At 31.8% G+C, this 25,666-nt stretch overlaps 1 protein-coding gene and 1 non-coding gene across 2 annotated transcripts in view; one reads left to right on the top strand and one right to left on the bottom strand.

Annotated features, from left to right (window-relative positions):
• TMEM232 (transmembrane protein 232) overlaps positions 1 to 25,666 on the top strand; it is a 154,570-nt gene that overhangs the window by 102,201 nt on the left and 26,703 nt on the right. The window lies entirely within an intron of this gene.
• Positions 14,782 to 14,900, bottom strand: LOC112480741. The gene has a single exon (XR_003046762.1). It is a non-coding gene; the product is annotated as a 5S ribosomal RNA (ribosomal RNA).

Below are 25,666 nucleotides of genomic sequence, written 5' to 3'. Positions count from 1 at the left end.
AGTTGCAAATGTATAAGAGTAAATACATTTTGCTGTAATTATCTTATATACAGTCAATTTTCTAAAATTACTCAATATTATCTCTTGAATGTTTTCTGTGAAATTTGTGATTAATGAGATTTTTAAAAACATTTTTTCAGATCCTTAAAGTTTTAATTTATTTGATTTTCTTGGCTCACTGAACTTTTGGGTGCTACATTAAATTATAAATAGAAGCAGTATTAGTGTCTTGTTCATAAGTTTAATGGAAATGTTTTGAATCTTTCACCATTTGAGTGATATTTGCTGTAGACTTTTGGTTGATATGATTCATTAGAATATGAAGTAATCTTTAATTTCTAGTTAAGTATGAATAGTCATACTTCTTATCATGAATAGTCATTTAACTTTATCAAATTATTTTCTCCATTATTGAGATATCATTTTTTTTATTTGTTATGTAATATTAAACTATACTAACATTCCTGGGATAACTCCAAATTGGTCATAATGTTTTATTTTCTAAGCATGCCCATATTTAGTTTACTTGAGTTTTGCTAGATTTGGTTTGCTAGTATTTTGCTTAGAACTTTTGTAAATATATTAATAAGAAATATTGGTCTATAATTTTCTTTTTTCTTTTTCTTTTTGGCATTTATTTGTCTGGTTTTGGTATCAAACAGTATGAGCCTCATAGAATTGAGTGGGAAGTGTTCCTTTCTAATTTTTAGAAGACTTAATGAAATAGTGATGTTAATTGTTCTTTGGATACTTGGTAGAATTCACCAGTAAAGCTATATGCTGTTGGCTTTTGTTTTTTGAGATTTAGTTGTTGTTTTTACTAATGAAATCTCTTTACTTGTTATAGGTCTAGTCAAATTTTCTATTTCTTCTTGAGTCATCTTCAGCAGTTTGTGGTTTCCAGGTATTTTTCCATTTCAACGGCATTATCTATTGTGTTGGCACACATGGTTCACAGTATTCTCTTGTAAATTTTTCTTTTTTATTTCTATAAGGTCAGCAGTAGCATCTCTTCTTTCATCTTGATTTTAGAATTTTAAGTCTTCTTTTTTACCCAATCTAGCTAAATTGTCATTTTTGTTGATTTTTCAAAGAAACAATTTGTAGTTCTGCAACTTTTCTCTACTGTTTTTCTATTCTCTATTTCATTTAATTCTACTGTAATCTTATTTCCTTCCTTCTACTGACTTTAGGTTTAGTTTGCTCTATTTTTTCTATTTTAATGTAAGGTGGAAGTTTAGGTTATTGATTCGAGAACTTTCTTCTTTTTAAAAATTTTTGAAATGTGTTTTAATCTTAATTTATCTCAAAGTATTTTCTAATTACCTTTGTTATTTGCTCTTGGCCTAGTTGCTTATTTAGGAATGTATTGTTTAATTCTACATATATGTGAATTTCCCAAGCTTCCTCCTCTTATTGATTTCTAATTTCATTCTGTTATGTGTAGAGAAGATATTTTGTATGATCATAATCTTTTTTAATGTACTGATAACTTTTTTATGGCCTACCATATGATTTATGTTGGAGAACATTCCATATTGCACTTGAGAAAAATGTGTATTCTGCTGTTCTTCACATTGTTACGCCTATTAAGTTTATAGTGTTATTAAAGTCTTCTATTTCTTGTTCATCTTCTGTTGGTTGTTTTACACATACAGAAATTTGGATATTGAAGTCTTCCCTATTATTGCTGAATAGTCTATTACTCTTTTCAATTCTCAGTTTTTGCTTCATGTACTTTCAGGCTCTGTTATTAGTACATACATAATTGATATATTTTCTTGATGGGTTGATTTTTTATAATTATTAAACGTCCTTTCTTCCCCCTCTAGTAACAATTTTTGTCTTAAAATTTATTTGTTTCATATTAGTATATTTTGATTACTATTTGCATTCTATATCTTTTTCATCTTTTTACTTTAAATCTATATATCACTGAATCAAAAGTGTGTCTCTTATTGATAGTAGATCAATATTTAAAAGATATTCTCCCTCCCTCTCAAATTTTCTCAATCTCAGCCTTTAACTGGAGTGTTTAATTCACTTATATTTAATATAATTACTGATAAAGTGAGACTTACATTTGTCATTTTCTAATTTTTTCTATATGTCATATCTTTTTTTGTTATACTATTTCTCTATTGCTGGCTTCTTTTGTGTTAAATAGATATTTTTAGTGCACTGTTTTAATTCTCTTTTTATTTCTTTTACTATTTCATTAAAATTACTGTCTTAGGATTATAATTAATGTCATAATTTATAAAAATTTAGTTCACATTGATACCAACTTAATTTTTGCACTATATAAAAACTTTGCTCCCCTATAACTCCATTTCCCTTCTCTTTTGTGCTCGTATTATCATACATATGGATGTAGAAGATGAAGGGATCACTCAGATGATTGGTTCAAACTCCACTCTTTATGTACACTAGCTCCAAGTGCTATTTTCATGTTCTGAAAAAAGTATGCTTCATAATATGTAGCCGTAATTTTCTGCTTCTATCTGTTAACATCTACTTCTCATGATAAAAATGTGCACCTTCTTGTTTTCCAGCTCTGACATTATATATTTATTGTGTGTTTACTTATGTGTTGGGGGGAGTGTTATACATTTTCATGGATCTGACAAGAAATGGGGTGAGGGGAGGGAGAGTGTTCCCAGTCTATCACCATAATCCAGTGGCCAATGTCTTCATTTAAACGTAAAATCTAGAGCCCAATGACAAGGTTTTTTGTTTGTTAGTTTTTCTTTTTTCTTTCTTTTTCTTTTTTCTTTTCTTTTCTTTTTTGTCTAAAGATAGTCAGCTCTTTGGCAACAGATCAAGAAATAAAAATTTGACTTCCTGACATCTCTTGCTTTCCCCTATAATGTATTTCCCTTTTCAATGAAACAATAATCTGAAAAGTCATTTTATCATCTCTCTCTCTCTATATATATGTAACAGTATAATTTAATGTTGAAAAACTTACATTATAATTAAAATAGAAAGTCCTAATGAATTTCTAGAAATAGTAACATTATACTTCAAAGCTATCATTGAAACCACATGACAGATTATATAATTTTGCATAGAAATACAAAGTCTAAGATTCACTGTTAACATCACATCAATTAATTCGCATGCGCCAAATTAGAACAGATGCCTTTATCAAATACTTGTTACTTATTAGTAATTAAGATATAAAATGCATATTAATTAGTTATATAAGACAAAATGATATATAATCTTGTAATTTAAAGTATAAGACAAGTGTAAATCGAAGAAGAAGGTATTTGAATTCAAAATGAGCTGTTTATTTATTTACCAATACTGACCAATCTTCAACGTAGAGAAAAGACACTTAGTGAATATGCTGTTATCAAATAGGCTGATATTTATTTTTATTTTACAAGTACAAGAAGGAAATGGAATATTTTATTTCAATAGACACTTTTCTAGATGATGACAGGAAAAGTTAACCTTTACTTTCACTCTTTACATCTTTTTCTTATGGAACTTCTTTTAAAGCTCTCTGACATTTCTTTTTCCATCTTCTACCATACTCCAGAGACCAGTTCAAGTAGGGTCTCCATCAATATCAAAGGATATGAGTGAGAAACAATTCTCATTGCAATAAAAGTATTATAGGCCTTAGTAAAATACGGGAAGCTAGAAAGGTCTCTTTCCATGCATTCTCTTATGAAACAGGTGATAAAAACAAAACTCAAATCTTCTAATTAGGTATGGTCAATAGCTAATATGAACTCTATAACTGTTCATCATTTTCATTATCTCTTACTTCTTTGGAAGAGAAAAACCTAAATTCTTCTTCACATTAATAAAGTGAGTTTCTCAGAGGCTTGCATTTGGATATAAATAAAGAATAATGAAAATATACCATTAGACTATTTCAGAAAGAGCTGAGTATTAAAAAAAGAAATTGTAATTCATTTCTTAATCTGTGGAGAGGATTTTTAATGGAGTATATAGAGGTTTTTCTTTTGTTCCATTGCTATTTATTTGAGGAACACTGAAGTAGAGTGCTCTTACATAACTTCCAATCTTTATTTCTATAATATGTAAAACAAACTATAAATGTCACTGAGAATTAAAAGAAAAACAGTACAGAAATAATAAATAGCTATTTCAAAGATGAATGTTTAGAGTAATATTTGAAAAGGAACTCATATTAATAATAATAATTGAACAGAATTAGGAAGGAAAAATTAGGATTATATATTTTTCCTCTCAGCTGAAAAAATTATACATTTTAAATATTATGTTGAATTGAATGTGTGTATAATACACCCCTGCTGTATGTGAGTATTAAGTGAATTCTTTACAAAATGTATTGGATTTTAGGATAGAACACTTTATTCACAGATAGTAAGTTATAGTTAGTAGTATCTTAGCAGATACTAACACAACAACGATATTTTGAAAATGATGCATTTAATGAACAACCACCACAAAACAGATACTATTAAGAAAAAATAGTAGATAAATGGAAAAATACATAATATGCACTGACAGTAGATCAGACAAATATACTGGAGTATAGTCCTTACATATTATATAATAAAAATTAATGGACTATATTTACATGCAAAATAATATTGAGCTAAAGAATCAAGATATGAAAGATATGTACTTTAAAATGCCACTTATATAAAGTTCAAAAATAATCTCTAGTATTAGAATGTAGGATAAAGGTTTTATTTTGGACTGAACTAGTGAATGGAAAGGGGCATGAAGGGCCTTTTCCGTTATTTTGATGACGTTTTATTTCTTGATATGAGTTATTGTTTAATAGAATTTATTTACTACATGATCATTCAGCAGGTTGTATACCTATGGCATGCACTATTTTCTATATATTTGTTATAATTTACTTGCATCTTTATGGAGAGAAATATCTAGTTTATATGTACAAAATAAAATATTTTTATCTCTATTACAGGTTCAAACTAAACGTATTTTGACAAGAGCAGATAGACAAAAACAAAGCTAAACAAAAATCAGTGAAATTAATACCTCAGGCCATTAAGACATTATTTGCTGTGACTCATGAGTGCTTGGATATTTTAAGGGAAAAGAGAAGTTACAAAACTATATAGGCTGGACATGGTATACTGGAGCCAGCCAACAACTTTTTAAATAATTTCTAGAATTTAAAGAATTTTATAGAATTTAATGAATTTAAAGAATTTCTACATGATCACTGTCACGTAGGCCTAACTATAGACTCACTGACTCTTTAAGTCTTAACCCAGGAAACCAATCCATGGGTTTTACTACCTTATTCTTAAACCACAAAGAAAGAGGGAAAAAAATCAATGTCTTAATCTGCTCTTAATCAAAACATTTCTACTTCTTCTATAACAATGCACAGACAAAATACTGCTTAGCATTTCATTAGCTGGCTGAGCTGTAATTACAGCAGTGGTCTAACATAAACAAGGCAACCTTGGCACCTTAAAAGCTCAATAAACTCAAAACACAGTCTTATGATATTAACATCTTGAAATTGTGTTAACTCCCTTTGCTGTGCTTATAGACTTTCAACATTGATACCCACGGATGAATTTTTATAGTTTCTTATTCTATCTTCCACTTCATATTTAACACTCTGAATCTGATTTTGTATAATTTACCCTGTGTCTGCTTCTATACATTCACATGCAAAATGTAGTAGAGAACTGAAGTCATGTTCTGGATAATCCAAGCCAAAAAATGGCCCCAGTTGCCAAGATATTTCAGATGAAGTGTTTCTCTTAGTTTGAGTTATAAGGATAATATTATGATTCTATATTTTACATGCATTGGCAAATCCTTAGAATTCAGAGTGTGAAGTGCTGAGGGCAGTGATTTCAAAATGAAAGGAAAAAGTCTATTTTAAAGTGTAGTAAGAATGTGAATTTATGGTATTATTTTGGCTTAAAGTTAGAAAACTTTTTTAAAAAATATTTCATTAACATTTTAGTGATCAGATTGATTTCCATAGTATAAATCAAAATGGGCACCATATAGCAGCAAAACTGGGTTGATGATTAACACAGGAAAAATTTATAACATGGAATACAGTCAGCTTTGCTTTGAATACATAAAAAAAAAATATGCAATGCTTGCCAAGAGATTCTCATGGCTGAGACATGCCACATGGTAATGCTATTCAGAATGTAATAATGAATGCCTTTCCAGTATAATAACACTTATTCTAACCCTCTCATTCTAAACTGAACATAAATATAAAAGATATTAAGAATATATTTGAGATGTCAATGAAATAAAATGTTGTCACTGGATAATGGTCTCCTGCTGCTTCGTAAAATACCAAGCCAAAGGCAAGACTTATATTTTCAGAGTAAGAAGACATTAATCCCATGACAGTGTTTTATTGCAGTGATTGTATTTCTATTATACAAAATGAGCATGTAGATTTAATCAATTCAATTGATGTATGTTGATGTAGTAAATTGACAGTGGTTTATCATCATTATGAAATTGTTGTATTCTTGTAGGCAGTTTATCAAATAAAATATAGATGTTTTAGGAAACTTAACTTTCAGATTGAAGGAAAATAGAGGTTTCTGACTAGCTGGAGATTGGTTTTTCTTAAGAAAGTAATAGTTAATATAACAATTGAGGGACTCTATGATTGGCATACCCAAAAAGATTTGTGTAATAGTCTTGTTAATATTATAGTTCTACATTTCAACTTACTGACAGGAAAAACATAATAATTAAATATAATTATTTGAGCAAAAAGCCACAATGACACACAAAAAAGTTGAACTCAGAATGCTTTACCAAGGCATTTACAAAACTAGCTTTGTTACTTTGAGTAATGATTGCTGAATAACAGTTGATATCATTAGACTGGAGCATCATTTCATATTTCTAAGCACTACTATAAATACAACAAAGACCCACTGTGCAAGGCTGCCTGAGGCTTCTTATGGAAGTTCAACCATCGAAGCTAAACCAAGCATTATTCCTAGTGTAAAATGGAAACTCATTGCCTGCTTTCTTCTGTAGAAAATATGTTAATGCCAAAATAGTTGGATTTATTCATGAAATGTGTTTAGAATATTCTGTTTCATTTAGAAATACCAGTCCTTGAACATCTGAAACAGGCATCAGGTTTGCCTTGAGAATATTTTCCAATTTTTTAAATGGAGCCAAACTAGTAGAGTTAATTTATTATTCCCAAAGGCAGATCTAATTTCATTTGCCTTTTTGTCCTTTTTGTTGATTGTCTTAAAATAAGTGAATTCTGTATTCCTAAAGCCATCTATGTTATCATCATCTGTCTCTGGAGTTATAAGGCCAACAAGTCTGAAAATTAAAAGTTGAATCTTCAAAATATAAGAAGCAAGGTAACTGAAAAGCTCCCTTGCTTCTTATACCTTTACTAGAGTTGCCATAACAAAATACCACAGACTAGGGGGTAGTTCCAGATGCTAGAAGTCCAAGATCAAGGTGTCGGCAGGTGTGGTTTCTCTTGAAGTATCTCTTCTTGTCTTGGGATTTATTGTGGTCTCACTATGACCTCACATGGACTTTTCTGTATGCACAGGCATCCCTGATGTCTCTTTGTGTGTCCTTAATTTCTTTGTAAGTACTCCAGACAGATTGGATTAGTGCTCAACTATATGACCTCTTTTAACCTTAATTACCTCTTTCAAGGCCCTATTTTCAAATGCATTCCCATTCTCAAGTACTAGAGATTAGGGCTTCAACATATGAATTTTGGAGACACAATTTGGCTCATAACACATAGTAATAAGATTACCTTTGAATTGTAATATTATATGTAAAATAAACTGAAGCATTAAGTGGTAAAAATGAGTTGCCCAACACAAGCTAGAAAGTTAGTGATAAAGCCATAATAATATATGATCTTTATAAAAACATGAAAAAAACTGATTCTGTGTTTAAAGGACTCTTTGTCACTCTTATTCTTCTCAACCTTTGACTACAACCTCAAGTATATCATCGTGTTATAATAATGAATAAAGTATTTCTATGTGTATTGAATCCCTTGTATCCTAGGTCTTATCTTTCCTATAAAGAATAAGTCCCTTAAGAAAGAGACCGTGTTTTATATAAGTATATATTACAGTTTACACCTAGCAGAGAGCCTGGACACTCTATAAATATTAGGAAAATAAATGGACAATTGGATGGATGGATGGATGGGTGGATGGATCGATAGAGAGATGAAATAATTTATAAATTACTTATTAATTTAGAATTCTGATTTAGATATTTCATATCTGAGCATATTGCTGATGAGAAAAACTCTCAATTATTATAGAAGACACCTTAGATTTTAAATATCATTCTTTAGTGTACATGAAACTAGCTCTTAAAATGTGATCACCAAACCGATTTAAGAAAAAATTTATTAAAGGCTACCAGCCAAAACCATTGAGAAAATAGAAAAGAAATAAAATTACACTGTCTTGAATCCATATGGGGTTTTATGCGTTCCTTATCAAATATGTATCTAGTTGCTTCTCTGCGTTTCAAAGTCAAAGGAAGAGCTGTGAACAGTTGACATATATGTAGTTCCAACTAGACGGTAAATACTCAGTAGCTTGAGTAGGCAAGCCAGAAGTTGCGCTTATATTCACTTTCTGCATCATTCTTCTCTGAGCACAAATCTCTCTGAGCACAAATTTGTATTCAGTCTTTAGAGATGTTTTTGTCAACACCAGGAAATATCTGAATTTTAAACTTAACAAGATAATTAAAAAATATATAAGTAATATATGTGTATTGTGGAAATATGAGAAAATAGAGGTAAATAAAAAGAAGACAGCAATAGTCATAATTCTACTTCTTAGTGATAATTGCTGATAACATTGGTTAAATAAACATCCCAACATTTATTTACTCTTAAATATGTGTTTCTTAAATTCGTATAAATGTAGATATGATTCTATTTCTATCTCAGTTTTGGCAAGGCTCCAAAAAACTGTATAATGACAGTAAGGTACTCATGTGCTAAAGTGAACTACTAGGTTATCTATATAGGACTTTTTGAGGAATAGCTAAAAAAAGATTTGATTACCATTAACCACCAATCATTATCAAGAATGCATTGCATAGAAGTGTTCCTTTTTGAAGAGCCCAAGATAAAGAATTCCTCTGAAGAGTTTTGTGCTCTGTGCTCTGGAGAGAGTTTCTGGAGAGAGTCTAGTTCACCTCTAGCCAAGCAAGAGCCCATACATAGAAACCTAGCTGGTGTGCTGTTGTGTCATGGTGAGAAGTGACTTATTTGAAATACTCAGCACTTTTGAAATGTGCCAGACCAAAAGAACACAGGAATGTTTTTCGTGGTCAAGATATAGACTGTCCAGGAGCAAGAGACATTGATAGCAAACAAAACAGTGGACTGCAGGAAAGCAACAACTGAAGGGAGCAGGGAGTGGCCAGCCAGAGGAGACATAGCTCACATCAGGGTAACTGCCCTTTGGGAATCTTCAGAAAACATACATAATACATGTGCCAAGCCCAGGGAGTGGCAATGCCAGATCATGGAAGTGCTAAGGAACGGAAATCACTTCTGCCCTCCGCCTCTCCTCCCCACGTCACCACCTTCCTTCTACTCCTCCCCTGGGAGGATCAGAAGTCAGTGTTAGCAGGTAGAAGAGCTTTCAGAGTAAAGAGAAGTCATTCACATCCTCTGTCAACAGCACTGTTTCTAAGTTAGAGGTAGGTAAAAACATTAATCTAAAATAATGTTTGTCCATTATACATGTCTGGCTGTTTTCATTATTGAAATTAAATTATAACAAAAATGACTGAAAAAATATTTATCCAAAGTGAATATAAACTAGATCTGGTCTGACCTAGATTTCATCCAAGAAAGAACTAAATCTAACTAAGAACCACTTGGAAAGGGGAGTACAGGGGAGATTAAAGTGGCATCTTGCTTGTAGACTATATAATTCTGCTCTGTCAATATTGTGCACATGCATACTTACTTATAAGCCATATATATATATATATGCATATATATGTATATGAGACATATTAAATATCTATAATGAATTATACACATAATAAATCTATACACATATAAAATGGGACTATATTCGACTTACTGTTTAAAGGGTTTACAACTTGCTTATCAATGTATCATAATCAGATATTTTTTCTGCAGCATCATTTTTAATTACTTCAAAGTAATACATTGTGTAGTTATCCATGTTTACTTAACTATTTTCCCTATTGTTGCCCATTTATATTGTTTTAAATTTATGCATGTTTGAAATAGTGTTTGCTGAAGTTAATGTCCCTATAATTTATAGTGAGTGTTCTTCCTTGTTACTTAGAATAAGGGTAGGAGCATGGATGTGCAGTCACAGGGTACACATGTTTTAATGGTTGTTGATAAGTACTTCCAATCACCACTCAGGAGACTTTACCAATTTCTACTTCCCACCGGTAGTGACTCACATGCCCTTTCTCCACATTTTCTGTATTATCAACTTTAATACACGACATTATTAACTTGTTTTGCTAGATATTTTCAAATTGTAAAGTGAAAAATTCTGCATAATGATCATTATGATTTGCATATTTCTGGTAACTACTGAGTTGCAATGCATTGTTTTTGCTAACTTGATTTGCCATGATGTTTTTATTTTCTAATCTTATTGGCCCCGTCTCCTGACCATTTTTTTAAAAAAAGTCTATATAGTCTATATAGTCTATATAGTCTATATATCTTTTTCTAATTGATTCACAATTCTTTTGCTATGTTAGGAATTTTAACACTTTGCCCTGTATTTGGTATTATATTTCCCTGATAATAATTTATATTTAAATTTCTTTTTTAGTTTTTAGCCATACAAACATTTTGTTTTACTTTCATTTTTTCTATAATTAAATGAGTCAGTACTGTCCTATATGTTTTTGTCTTTTGTATCAAAATGAGAATGGCTTTATTACCTTTATATGTTTTGATTAAGTCTAAATATAATTAAAAATATAAACATTGTTAAACATGAACCAAAGAACAGAAATAGAACATATACACTCATATACTCAGAAGTAAGAGATGTGAGCTCTTTCCACATTTCTTTCACTTTGCTCATATTCTTTTTTTCTCATGTCTCTTTAAAAAAATAATTATAGTTGCAAGTACATTCTCACACTTCAATTTATTTACCTTCTCTTTCGCTTCAGAAGTAACCACTATTTTAAAATTTCAGATAATTATTCATGTATAGACACATATCCATAAATGTCTTTACTTATTTCAGATATCTGAATAAGGAATCTATATTCTTTGTCTTAGTGTTTTAAATTTTTATTAAATATTTTCTAATATGTCTATGTATTTGTCACATGACTTTTAACTCAATATTGTGGGGTTTTTTTTTTGAAATTCACCAATGTGGAATTCTTTGTTTTTTATCATTATATATTTTAGAACTCCTATGTTAATGGTTATAGATCTAGCTTACTCATTGTAACCACTGTCTATTATACAAATATATGACTAAACCTCAGGTCATTTATTCTGCTACAAATGAACAATTAGGTAATTATAACTTTTTAATTTTTAAATCCCAAGCAGTGGTAGAATAAATATTCTAACTTATGTTTTTTTGGGAATATGAGTTAAAAACTTCTCAGAGAGACATACCTAGAAAAGAAATTGTTGAGTCATACAAGTTGTGCAATAATAAAAGTGTGCATATTAAGCTTTACTAGCTATTGCCAAAACATTCTCCAAAGCAGTTGTATAATTTACAGAGCAGTGTGTAAGAATTCCTGTTAATCCAAATTTTTGCCAAAACTTACTCTAAAGAGATTTAAATTTCTTTACCAGCATGTGAAATGGTGTCTCAGTTTTGCTATAATTTGTATTCCACTATTACTTCTTTGTTTGTGCATCTCTTATTAGATTGACTGGCTATTTTGAATCCTCTTCAGTGAAATACCTGACTATACTCAATGCTATTTTCTTCCTGTTGTTTTAATTTTTCTCATTAATTTTATTTTTTTAATTTAAATTCAAATGTTGCCCAGATTTTTCCCTAAAATGTTTCATTTCATTTTTTCTCTGTTTTTTTTTTAATGGAATACACTAGATTGTATGTATAATTCAAAACAATCTCTTTACTTATCTTCAGTTCCATATGAAACACTCGAAGAAGTATTAATTTTACGTAGTGAGAAGATTTTACTGAAGTATTAATCAAGACTCAGTGTGAGCAATAGAAACTCAACTCTAAGTAGTTTAAGCAAAAGAGCATCTTTCTTACAGCTCTGGCCAAAAACTCCTGAGGAGACTCTGGTTAAGATTATTTACCAGACCTTGAACTAATTTATCAAGGAAGATAAAATATTCTTATTGGCAAAATATGCTCACAAATCTTTTAGGGTTGGGTAGGTAGATAAAGATCAAATTTTTTTTCAAAGTATGTTAAATAGATTTCCCTATGAGAGGATCTGAGAGACACCCTATTACTTAAGTACTAGGAAGTGATATTAGACATGAAGAAAACAGTCACTCTCTACTACAACAGAGTTGTGCAATAATAAAAACAAAAAGAAACAATGATGCTTCTAGCATTAAAACAGTACTGACTTTAAGAAGTAAACTTACCATTTAATTTGTATCCTAAATCCTATTATAAATTGTTAGAAATCACTGTCTTATTCTACTTATAGAAGATTATAGAAAGAATTTAAAAAATCTAAAGACTATATGCATAGACTTGATGTCTCAAATTAACCAGATTCAAATAATGATGCTACATTTATAAAAATTCATAAATAGGAAACAAAAGATAAGAGTATTTGATAAAATGTAAAGTAAAAGCATTACAGATGTTTTGTTATTCTTCTTTTCTATATATCCTCAGATTATCTCTTATTCCTATTATCTTTCACCCACCCTTTGTGCTATTACATTTGGAAAGAATCATTTAGTAGGGATATTTCATTTTCTTTAAAACATCTTTAGATGTATGAAAAGTTCTTAAGTTCCGTGTATTTAGTTTATAATTTTTTCTAAGTAGTCTACAATTTTTTGTCATATTAAAAAAAAATCCTTCTATCTTGATATCCTAAAAATATTCTCCCATATTTTCTTGAGAAAACTCCACAGTTTGGGTTTCCACATTTTGATCTTTAACCCATCTGGAATATTTTGTTTTTATGCACAGTATAAGGTAGGGATCTATTTTTACCATTTTCATTATGGAACACAAATTGTCTTGGCATCGTTTTATTGAATAGTCTATTCTTTTACAACAGATTTGTAATGCTATGTCTGTCATGTACCATATACATATATATAGTCTGTTTCCTCAGTCCTTTGCTTTTCTGTTTCTGTCCCAACAACTCACTGCTTTAATGATTATAGCTTTACAATGAGTCTTTGAGTGTGCCAGGACAAATCCCTTTCTCTAGTTTTTCATGTACAATATGGCCTTATCTATTCTTGATCCTTTAATTTTTATAGATTTTTAGAATCAATTTGTCCAATTCTTTGAATAGTTTTGTTGGAATTTTTATTTGAATTGTAATGAGTTTATAGATTAATTGGGAATATTTGTGGTCTTCTTAATAGGTCTCCATGTTATTTAGATCTTTTGTCCTTCAATAAAATTAAATAAATTTTTTGAAAAACTTCTTGCTGGATGCTGCATGGTTAAACGATTAGTCATTCTACATTGATATAGTATCCCATAAAACTTTTTTTCCATTAAAATACTCTTCCAAGGAATATTTATTGAAATCTAGTAAGTACCAGGGATTTATGGTAGACAAAACAAAATTCATGTTCTTTTGCAGTTTACTGTATCTAGTGAGGATACAGAATAATTTTAATGCAATATGGTAAAGTGATATGATGGGAGAAATAGAGTATACCATAGGATCATGCAGGAAGAACATATAACCCAGACTTGAGATTTTAAATGTGGCTCTCTGAAGGAAGTAATAACTAACCTGAGATTTGAAGAGTGAGTGGGAATTATTAGAGAAAGAAGGAGGCAAAGGAGTAAAGAAATGTATTATAGGTGGAGGGAAAAACATATATGAAACAAGCATAGTGTGTTTCCAGAACTGAAAGGAGGTCAGTGTGGGTGTAAAGCAAGAATTTGAGGCAAGAGAAATCAGACTTCAGATGGTATTCAGGAGGCATATGTAGTCCAGGACCTTCTAAGGCCTGTTAAGGAATTTGAACTCTACCTTGAGAATAATAGTGAGCCACTGACAGATTTTTAGACATGAAGATGCTATACAATCAAACTTGCACTTTAGGAATATCACTTTGAACAGGAAGTAGAGGGAGGGATGTAATGCTGAAAAATGGGAGGCCAGGTGAGATGCTTTTGCTTCTTAGATGAGAATGTTAGATTCTTATATTCCCTATACTCTTTTAAGTAAAAAAAGTAAATGTCAAGCAGTTTTTAAACATAATATTTCTTTAGACAAGAGATAGTTATGGCTTTACTAGGGAAATGGCAGTGAAGCAGTAGAAGTTGTGGGATTGGAGAGAGATTCAGAAGGTAGAATCAACAGGATTAGCTGATTAAATTTTAGGGATAAGGGAGATGGAAAAGTCTAGGATGATAAAGGAATTTTCACCTTGGTCAACTGGGCAAATTTCGCAGCAGTTAACGGAGACTGGGTACTCAGGAGAAAAAAATGTTGGGGATAGTGGGCATAGATGAGTTTTTAATTTACGCAGTGGACCAAGGTGTCTTTTGTAAGCTGAAAGGAAACTTCCAGTTGGTGTATCTCAGAAAACTTTTTTTTTTTTTAATCCTACAGCACCTGGTCTTCCTAGGTGGTCTCCCATCCAAGTACTAACCAGGCCCAACCCTGCTTAGCTTCCAAGATCAGAAGGGATCGAGCATGTTCAGGGTGGCATGGCTGTAGAGTGTATCCTGTAAAACTTTTGAACTCTGTTTATAGCCTTTTTAGTTTGTCTGTAGATTTACTTATTTCTATGTAAACATAAGACCTATAAATAACAATATTATGTATATGCTTATTTCTTTTTCTTCTATCTAGACTAGGATATCTAGATAATCTTGAAAAGAAGTAGTGTTAATGTGTATATTTACATTTTTCTCTAAATCAAAACAGATCCTTTTAAAGTCTCACTATTAAGTGTGATCCTTTTAAAGTCTCACTATTAAGTGTGTATATATATATACACACACACACACACACACATTTTTTTTCTTTTTTTTGCTGCAGGTTTTGAACAGGTATATTCTTCTAAGTTAAAGAAGTTCCTCTCAGTTCACATTAGTTTAGACCTAAAAATATATTATTTTATATGATTTGTATACTGATAATTTTATCATCTTGTTACCTTGTCCTCATTGTTTAAAGTTAGTTTTTCTTCATTATCTCCTTACCTTTTTATTTATCTCCTTATCCTTTTATTTAACTCAGTGGTTCCCCTTCTCTTATATTCTACTCTGGATTGTAAACCCATTGAGAACTAGGATAATATATTTTATTTGTGTGTTTTCTGCATTGATCAGATAATAAATGTTCAGCAAGCATTCTAATTGATTTATTGACAGGAGTAAAATGGAACTCTAAGGTCAAATGATTCCTTTAAGGATACAAGTAATTATAATTTGAAGTACCTTATAATATGTTATTTTGAAAAAGTCAGGGGCATATAACACTGGAGCAAAGATGTTTGAAATAGTGAGGCATTGAATCATGATTTCAGTCTTTACAAGAATGAAAAATGTTTTCCCCAGTGCTTTTTATCAAAGTTAATGGATGGTACCAGAGCAACTCAATTAGGTTAACATGTCTGGAAAAATAAAATAATCAATTTGATAGTTAAATATAGACCCTGGTTCTGACATTAAAATCAATATTGAATTAGCCAACATTTTTCTCATTACTCTTCTTCAAATTTAAAAAGATTACAGTTTTAAAAATAATTTTAACTTAAGGCTCAATTGTTTAGATTAAATTAATTAGCAACATATGTCATGAGGTAGTTTCAATATAGCATTAATGTTACTTTAATTGTTAATGAAAAACTTTAGTTCAGTGGCTTACATGTCTTGTAAGTTTAAGCAATGGGCCTATCTACTCAGGGCTCAGTTTCTTATGAAATCTGAATAATTCTGTCTATGTCATGGGTTCCATATAAGGATTAAATAAAGTGGTGCTTATGAAAGCATGTATACGCTCTACAGTATTTATAGAGAAAATTTTTCATCTCAGAAGCTAATTTTATTTTAATTATTTCATATTCTTATTTTACACTATAAATAAAAGGTCATTGTTCTGAAATGTATTTTCTAAATAAAAATACCTCTCTTCTAACTAAGAAACTTGCTTTCATGCATTCTTTGATCTGCTAACTAGGCTTTCTGACAATCAACAAGATAAAGTAATTTAATTACAACATAACAATAGCCTCTCTCTTTGCTCTAGGTAAGGCTGTGAAAGAGTTTATGTTCGATTTTCTGCATAGGTTATAACCTGGTAAAAAGTTGACATCCTATTATATTTGGATAATTGTTTTGCATAGAGTACACTGGGTGCAGCCAGACTAAATGTAGCTATGGAAACAATGGCTTCTTGAACTTCTGTTTTGAACATCCTGACGGATTAGTGGTGAATGCTTTTTAGAAACAATAGCCCAACTATGATGTTTGTTACAACAAAAGAGAAACAAAATCACTGCTTGCTGCAGTTCCAACTATGAAGGTGGGGTAATGAAAGGAAGTAGAGAATGTGGTTGATGGACTCACCTCTCTCACACTGGCCTCGGGCTAGACATCAGGATCACTCATGATCATTGTGCCAGGCCTTTCTGTCACTTCTCCCACAGACGGCCATCTATATAGCAGCCGCTCCAGCATTCTTTTGATTAACATTAGCATGTTGTATGATTAGTGTCAGCATGGTATATGGTTTTCTGTCCTATTTGTAACCTTATTGTGGTTAGAAATGACTTCCCGTAGGCAGCCTGTTCTTGGGCCTTTCAATTTTAACCAATCTGACATTGAATTGGGATGTTCAGACTATGTACATTTAATATAATTATTGATATGATTTGGTTTAATTATACCATCTGTCTTCTGTTTGTTCTGTCCTTTGCTCTCTTTTTTTGTGTGTGTGTGTGCTTTTTTAAAAATTAATTTTGAATTAATCAAGCATTTCTATGATTCATTTTATTTTCTTTCTTGGCTTAGCTATATATCTTGTGTTATTTAGGTAGTTGCTATATGGGTCAGAGGATACAACTTGAGCTTATCACAATCAACTTTCAAGAGCTGTTGTACAACACCCATATAATAGAAGAACATTTTACTTCTGTTTCTTCCCTCCTGGCCTGTGTGTTATTCTTGTCATGATTTTTACTTCTACATTGGTTGTAAATCACACAACATTTATTTTTTACTGTCAATGGTAAATTTACAGTAAGAGATAGAGACACAATTACTGCTTGTTGCAGTTTCAGCCATGAAGGTGGGGTACTGAAAGGAAGGAGAGAATGTGGTAGTGATTTAAATATATGACAAAAAGATTTTACATTTACCCATGCAGCTACCATTTCTGGTACTCTTCATTCCTTTGTGTGATCTGGAATTTTGTTTGCCATTCTTTTTCTTTTGCTTGAAGGAATTCCTTTTACATTTTTTTTGTGTGTGTGGTGTTAAATATGCAAGCCTGCTGGTGATGGATTCTTAAATTTTTTGTAAGTTTGAAAAAGTGTTTCTTTTGCCTTAAATTTTGAAAGATATTTTCTGTGGGTAAAAAATTCTATGTTGGATTTTGGTTTGGTTTGGTGTGGTGTTTTGTTTTAGTGCTTTAAAAATGTTGCTCTTCCATCTTCCAGTATTTTCTGCCCTGCTAAAGGTGTATAATTACCAGCAAAATCTTCTGTCATTCTTACTTTTGTTTCTTGGTACTGTATATTTTTTCTTTCGTTGCTTTTGATAATTTTCTCTTTATCACTGATTTTCACTAATGTTATTATGATGTGCCTTAGGGAAATTTTATTTACGTACCTTTGTTTAGGGGTTTGTTGAGCTTATTGGATCACTGGATTGGCAATCTCAACAATTTTAGAAAAAAATTGGCCATTATTTCTTCATTTTTTTGTCCCCTCACTCCATTTCTCTTTTTCTTCAGAGACTCCGATCTCATGCATACTCTGCTACTTGAAGTTTTTCTACTGTGCACTGATGCTGTGTTCATTTCATTTTCATTGTTTATTTCCCCCTCCGTGTTTCAATTTTCAGTTTCTATTGATATATCTTGAAGTTTACTAATCTTTTTTTCGAAATGTTTATGCTCTGTTAATCCCAGAAAAATGTCTTTTTCATATCAGAGATTTTACTTTTTACCTCTGGAAGTTTGATTTGGGTCTTTTTATACCTTCTGGGTTTCTCTGCAATACGTTCAGCCTTTTCTCCAGCATCTTAGATATATGCAATACAGTTATAATAATTGTTTTACTATCCTTGTCTACTAATTCTATAACCTGTCATAGATTTGATGAGCTTTGATTGATTTTTCTCCTCATTATGGGATAGACTTTCTTGCTTATTTAAATGCCTAGTAATTTATTTTTTCTTTAATTTGATGCTAGAAATGGTGAATTTTACCTTGTTGCTGAGTTTTGTTCTGGTACATGGATAAATTATTTAGAAAAAGTTTGATTCTTCTGGGTCTCAACTTTAAGCTTTGTTAGGTAAGACCAAGGCAAGATTTAACTTGGGCTACTTTTGTCTCTCTACTGAAGCAAAATCCTTCTGAGTACTCGACCTGATGCCCATGAAGTACAGATTTTCCACTCTGGCTGGAAATAGACTTTTTTTCTGGTCCCGTATAAGCACCATTTTTTTTCCAGTAGCCCTTTTCCTAGTTCCTGGCAGTGCCTTCACATACGTGTGCTGATCAGTACTCAGCTGAGTGGGGCCTTCTGGAAATCTGCAGAGTCTTTCTATGAAGCTTTCTCCTCTCTGGTACCTTGCCCTTCAAAGGCTAGCCACTTAGGCCTCCTAGCAAAACCAGCTCTCTTCAATGCTGAGTTCTGTCTGGATTCTCTGTCCCTATACTACCATTCAATGACTTTCCCTGGGCAAAAAGTTGGAGAATTGGACCTCATCTGTTTTCTGTCTTTAAGGATTGCTATCCATCATTGTTTTTTGTCGTGTGTTGACAACAGGTTTAAAAATATGTATTTTAAAAAAATAAGTAGAAGCTCATTACTTCATCTTTCTTGGAAGCTGTCATTTATAGTAAAAACTATAATCTATAAGGGATGGAATTTGGTAAATGGTGCCATAGGCATCAAATTTTTTTCTTATCTATGGATATTCAATGGATCCAGTCCAGTAATTGATAAAAAGAAAAAAGATCGCCTTTCCTCATTGCACCGCAGGATCACCTTTGTCATAAATCAAACAGCTGTTTATGAGTGAGTCTTTCTGGACAGTGTTTTGTTCCCTTGGTCTACTATATTCTTAACTAATACCATCCTCTTAATTTCTGTAACTGTATAATAAATCTTGATTAAAAGATTTGTTCTATTCAGGATTGCTTTAAGGCTCTTCAGACACTTTTAATTTTCACACAAATCTTAGCATCAAATTATGAATGTTGAATATAGGAATTAATTTGGGGGAAAAAAAGCTATCTTTAGAGTATTGAGCCTTCCAGTTCATGAGCATAGTATATTCCCAAATTTACTGAGATTTTTTTTAATTTCTAATAATATTTAATATAGTAGTCTTAAATATTTCTTTTAGCATTATTTATAGACATTTGATTTTTTGATGTTTTGTAAGTTATATTTTTAAAAATTTCACTTGCTATTTATTTGTTGTTATAAATGACAATAGTTTTGTACGTTAACCATGCATACATTAACTGTGTATAAGCAGCCTTGTTAAATATAAGTATTAAGTGTAAAAAATTTATCTGTGGATATCTTTATGTTCTTTGTACAAAAGTCACTGAGGATAATACTGTTTTTCTTTTCTTTCTTCTATCCCAGCACTTTCAGGTTTTGCATATTTGTTTCTCCTCATTGTACTGGCTAGGACTTCCAATTTTTAGTTGAATAGAAGTTATGAGAGTGTGTATTTCCTGAATCATTCCCACTGTCATGGATAAAGGTTTCAATAACTCACCATTAAGTATAACATTAGCTGTGTAATATTAAAGGTAAAAGTCACCTTTATCATGTTAGGAAGTAACTCCTTGATTTACTAAGAATTTTTTTTTATTATGAAAGGATCTTGGATTTTATCAAATATGTTCATGCAGCTATTGGATTTTATCAAATATTGTTCATGCAGGATCTTGGATTTTATCAAATATGTTCATGCAGCTATGTTTTCTTTATTCTAATAAACGGATAAACTACATTGCTTGATTTTTGACTGAGAAACCAAACTTATAGTCCTGGATTTATACTCATATGATCATCTTACATTATGAATTTTATGTGTCACTCAAATAGATTTGTTAATGGTTCATTTAGCATTATCACATCCCTGTTCATAAGGCAATACCTTTATATTTAAAATTATACATTTATTTAAGGCAATAATTTGTTATGGATTCAATTGTGTCTCTTAAAAATTAATGTGTTGAAGCTATAACCCTCAGTACCTCAGAATGTGACCTTATTTAAAAATAGGAATATTGCAAATGAAATTAATTAAGATGAGATTATACTGGAGTAAAGTGGGCCACTAATCCAATATGACTAATGGTCTTATAAAAAGGGAGGATTTGGAATATCATGCAAAGATAAAGGCAGTTATCAGGGTGTTGCAGCCAAACCCAAGGAATGCTAAAGATTGCCAGAAGCCACCAGAGCTAGGGGAGAAGCATGGAACATATTTATCCCTCACAGCCCTCAGAAGAAAAATGTCCCACTGACACATTGATCTTTCTGTCTTCTAGCCTCCAAAACTGTGAGACAATAAACTTCTCTTATTGAAGCTATTTAGTTTGTGATACTTTTTACAGCAGCCTGAGCAAACTAATACAGATCTTATTTGAAGACATTTTTGTTTTCAGCAGTTTTAATGTGATATGCCTAGGTGTAATATTCTTTGTATTTGTCTTATTTTTTTGTTTGTTTGCAAGCTTTTTGAAATGTTTCATGAGTTTTGGGAACTCATGGCTTTCATAGTTTTGAGACTATGCTGCAAATGCTACTTTTATTTTCAGGGGTTTTCTCGTAGCATATTAGCTTTACACACTTCATAGCTTTAGAATATATCAATAACTCTAGAGAAAAACAAGTTGGATTGTGAAGCTCATCAATTATTCAGTTTTCTCTCTCTAGCCTCAGAAGACCACCAAAAGTTCTCCAAGTTTTTCTGTCTCCCACCAATAGGTCTCTACTTAGGCACAGCCCAGATTTTTAATCTCTTATTCTGTACTCAGAATTGACAAATAGTATTTAGGAAAGACCAACTCACCTCTCTATGGTTCTCTTCCTTTGAACATTTTAATTATCCAGTCTTCGTTATTTTAGTGGTACTATGATGTCTTTAGCCAGATGAATGATTTAAGCTTGTTTTGCCCACTTTCTTGGTGGGGGTATTGGTTTGTCACCTATCTTCTTTGATTGTTTTCTGGTTATAAACATGATACATATTTTTCATAAAAATTGAGAAAAAGAAATATGCTCACAATTACTCCTTTTCCTATCAACCTTAGATAATCATTATTAATATTTTAGTGTGTTCCCTTCCAGATCTATTTTTTGGAGGTAGTTTATCCAATGTGTACACACACACACACACACACACACACACACACACACACAGAGAGACACATTTTGACCAACACTAAAATATCTCTGTTGGTCTATGAACTTCAAAACATAGAAATAAATACACATTAATGTTTAAGGGAAAGATTATCTATACTAAAAGATCTTTATTCAATCAAGTTATTTAATGCTGCTGAGTGAATAAACTCATTCAAAGAAAGAATGTGTAAATTTAGGAGGCCAATCAGCAGTGGAAACAGACAAAAATGAGCATTACAGAAACCAACTCTCATCTATCTAATTCCATTTACTCTGATCTTCTGCTCAATATGCACTTTTTTTTAAAGTAACTGATTTTCTGTGTGGAATTGCTATAGAGAGAAATTATGCTACTAAATTAGTTCTCTTTGTAAATCAATTTCTTGTCATTCTGTTTTTGTGCATCTATTTTTTTTAAATGTGATATATATAAATATACATTTGAGTGTGGTCCACTTGCATTGATATAACTTGCTTCTGTCTCAGCAGTGCTGAGGCAATAAAGTTGTGGGAATCTGTCAGAGTAGGTATTGACTTTTCTCAGGCAGCACCCAATCAAGTCACAAATGCCTTTCTATTCAAATAGTATTCACTTAGTAAATAGCTTTTTTATTTTCAATAATTGAGATTATTTTGTACATACAATTTTGTAATCTGCTATTTTCAGTTACTCACATAATGTGAAGTTTTTCCCAACTCATTAATCTCTCTAGAATGAAAATATCATGAGAGCACAATTGTTTGGTCTTGTTCATTGCTGTATTGTATTACTAGAGCAGAAGCTGATACATGGTAGATACCCAGTAGATACTGGGAGAATAACTTAATAAATGAACTGTTATTTTCTAATCAATTAAAGATATCATGTGCCATATTATCTGCAGGAGTCATAGCTCATTTAACTAATTCTCTATCATTGGTCATTTAGTTAATTTCCAAATGTTTTACTTTTATCAACAATGCAGTGATGAGTGAATTTGTAAATACACGGTTGGACATATTTATTATTTATTTAGCTCAGGTTCCTAAATTAGTGGTTGTATAGATGTGTTAGATTTTTCAGAATCATCAAATTGTTTAAAGTAGCCTTTAAAATGTTCGTTTATATACGAAAATACTGAGATGGTAGTCTAAATAGCAAATTAAAATTGAAGACTTCATTAAATAAATGGTGCACTAAAGAGGAGAAGAAAATAATATTCTAGTACATTCAGATCCCTATACTGGGGAATTAGATGGACCCAGCTAAGATTTTAAGCAGCCTAACTTTAGGACTGGTAAAGCGTCGGGGCTCATGGACTGGCCTTGTCATATAGTGTTAACCACCAATCATAGATGACACTGATGGAATGGTTTAACAAGTTGAATGTGACAGCCTTGTCAAGTAGAGGTTCCAGTGACAAATAGAAAGCTGGACAACCACAGCTGTAAGGGACTTTCAGTTTGATGCCTCACTGATATATTTTATCAAGATAGCTTCCCAACAAGGCCGATCTTCTTGACCTGGTTTTCCCTGTCTTTGTCTATCAGCATATTCATTTGACAGTGTGCTAAGGCAGTCACAGAAAGTAAAGACAGCTTTTCATTCTGTATCTACACTGAAAATCTTTGGTTTTTGGTAATGCTTTTCTTGGTGTGGCTTGTTAGATAGCCTCAGTTTTCGTTAGAAAAACTGTCTGTTTACAGGATGTACTGACTGAGGGAAGCCAGTCCCAAGCTTTGACTGGCTCCCTCTGTGAGCATTACCAGGACAGGCATCAGCATGCTCTGATTTTGATATATTATCTCAAGGCCCTTGGAAAACACTTGCAGCTTAGTGAGCTGGAAGCATGGAATTTTTTAGTAGGTTCATGGTATACGGAGGTTTAACTCTCAGCTCTTTCCAAATGCTATGGTGATTCATATTATCTGTTTTCTCTTTTGTTCAAAATGTAAAGTTCTTCGTTTATTTTTCATGCGGAATAATTTCTCTTGTTATATAAAGATAATGTTTTAAAGTGTGAGAATTGTTTATCCTCTGACTGATGCTTTGTAGTACACCTGAATAAATTTGAGCTTAAAGGTCATACCATATGCTAGCAGAGCTGGACTCCCAGGTATTCATTTATATTTATGGCATTCTTCCAGTTGCAACCACCTACCAATTAATGGCATTTTGAGCAAACTGGCTGGATGATTCTATATCCCAGACTTAGTCTAACTCTATGAAGGCTTGTCCAGCTGTGCGGTTTTTGTCCTTACCCTTCTCTCCCCAGCATCTTTATATTTTAGCCAGCATCAACTTAGTCCCAAGTTGCTGACTCAAGCAATGAGTAGTGAGATATTATTGTCCAGTAGAAAAAACAGTACAAGGTTATATTTCTTGTGTAGCTTTTGTTCATTTTTTACCCTTTTGATAAATATTTATTGAGCATCTACAATTTTTCAGGCACTGCACTCCGTTGATAAAGATTGAACAGGCAAGTCCTTCCTCTATGGTTCTTTCAATGGAAGAACAAAATAACTATATTATCATAAGTTCAGTGTGTGATAAGTTTTATGAAGAAAGATCAAGTAATAGGATGAAAAATTAGGCAGAATATGGCTTCCCTGTACAGGGTAGTCAGTAAAAGCCTTCCAGAGAAGGTGACATTTGAGCTAAGACCTGGCTGATGGAAAGAGACAGCCAAGTGAGTCCCTGGAGGATGAGTGTTTCAGATAGCAAGCACAGAGTTCCTCAGATGAGAACAAATCTGCCCAGTCTGTGAAAGGGGTGGATGGAAGGCCAGTGTGACTGTAGAACACAGAGGCAAGAAGGTCAGGTGGAGGGTAGTGCGGCAGGGCAGATGAGAAGCAATAGTGGGTCTGGAGTAGGAAAAGAGCAGAGGAGTTAGAGAAGAATATTTTGAAGGTAGAACTACCAGCAAGTACTAATGAAATGGAGATGGAGAGAAGGTGAGGAAAAGAGGTCTTAGGAATAAGTCCCTGTGTTTGAATTCAGCAGAATGAGATCAAGGAAAAAATAGGACTAAGTGGCCAAAAATAACATTTAATTTAAGATATCTAACAAATATCTAACTATAATATGTATAAAAATTTGTGCGTGTGAAGTGGCAAAGTCATCTTAAAGATGTTTTAAAAGTATTTTAAAAAATGATTTGGGCAAAAATAATAACGTATTTGCAATATTTTTGGAATAAATGTTTAACATTCTAATGCAAGTATTTTGCAGAGTAACTTTTTGTTTTGATACAATTTCAAACATAAGAAAATTTGCAAGAGTAGTTATAAAGGGCACCCATATATCATTTTATAGAATAATAAATTGTTAGTATTTTGCTGCATTTACTTTATCATTTAATATCTCTCCATCCATCTCTTCATCAATCTATTCGCACACACCTACATACACACACAATGTATGTATATTGCACACATTTATACTTTTTTACTAAACTATCTAACGATAAATTCCAGACATCAGTCCCTTATCCCTAAATACTTTAGTGTATTTCCTCAGAACAAAACCATTGTTTTGTATAAACACAGAAGAATTATTAGAAGCAAAAATTATATTAAATTGATATAATACTATCTTATAATTCACAGTCTATATTCAAATTTTTCTAATTGTTCTGAAAATTCTTTTATAGCTATTTTCCTCGGAGGTCCAAGAGCCAGTCCAGAATCTTGCATTGCACTTGATTGTCACGTCTCTTTTGTCTCATTTAGTCTGGAACCATTTCCCAACCTTTCTTTATGTTTCTTTACCTTAACGTTTTACAGACTAAAGGAAATTACATTGTAAAACAACGCTTGACCTGAATTTAATTTTTCCTCATGATTAGATTCAAGTTATCCATCTTTAGCAAAAATAGCACAAAAATATATGCCCCTCTC

The sequence above is a fragment of the Pteropus alecto genome, unplaced genomic scaffold (genome assembly GCF_000325575.1).
Source record: "Pteropus alecto unplaced genomic scaffold, ASM32557v1 scaffold20, whole genome shotgun sequence".
Classification (NCBI taxonomy): Eukaryota; Metazoa; Chordata; class Mammalia; order Chiroptera; family Pteropodidae; genus Pteropus; species Pteropus alecto.
The sequence above is the reverse complement of the archived record's forward strand: the minus strand, read 5'-3'. Positions and strand labels throughout refer to the sequence as shown.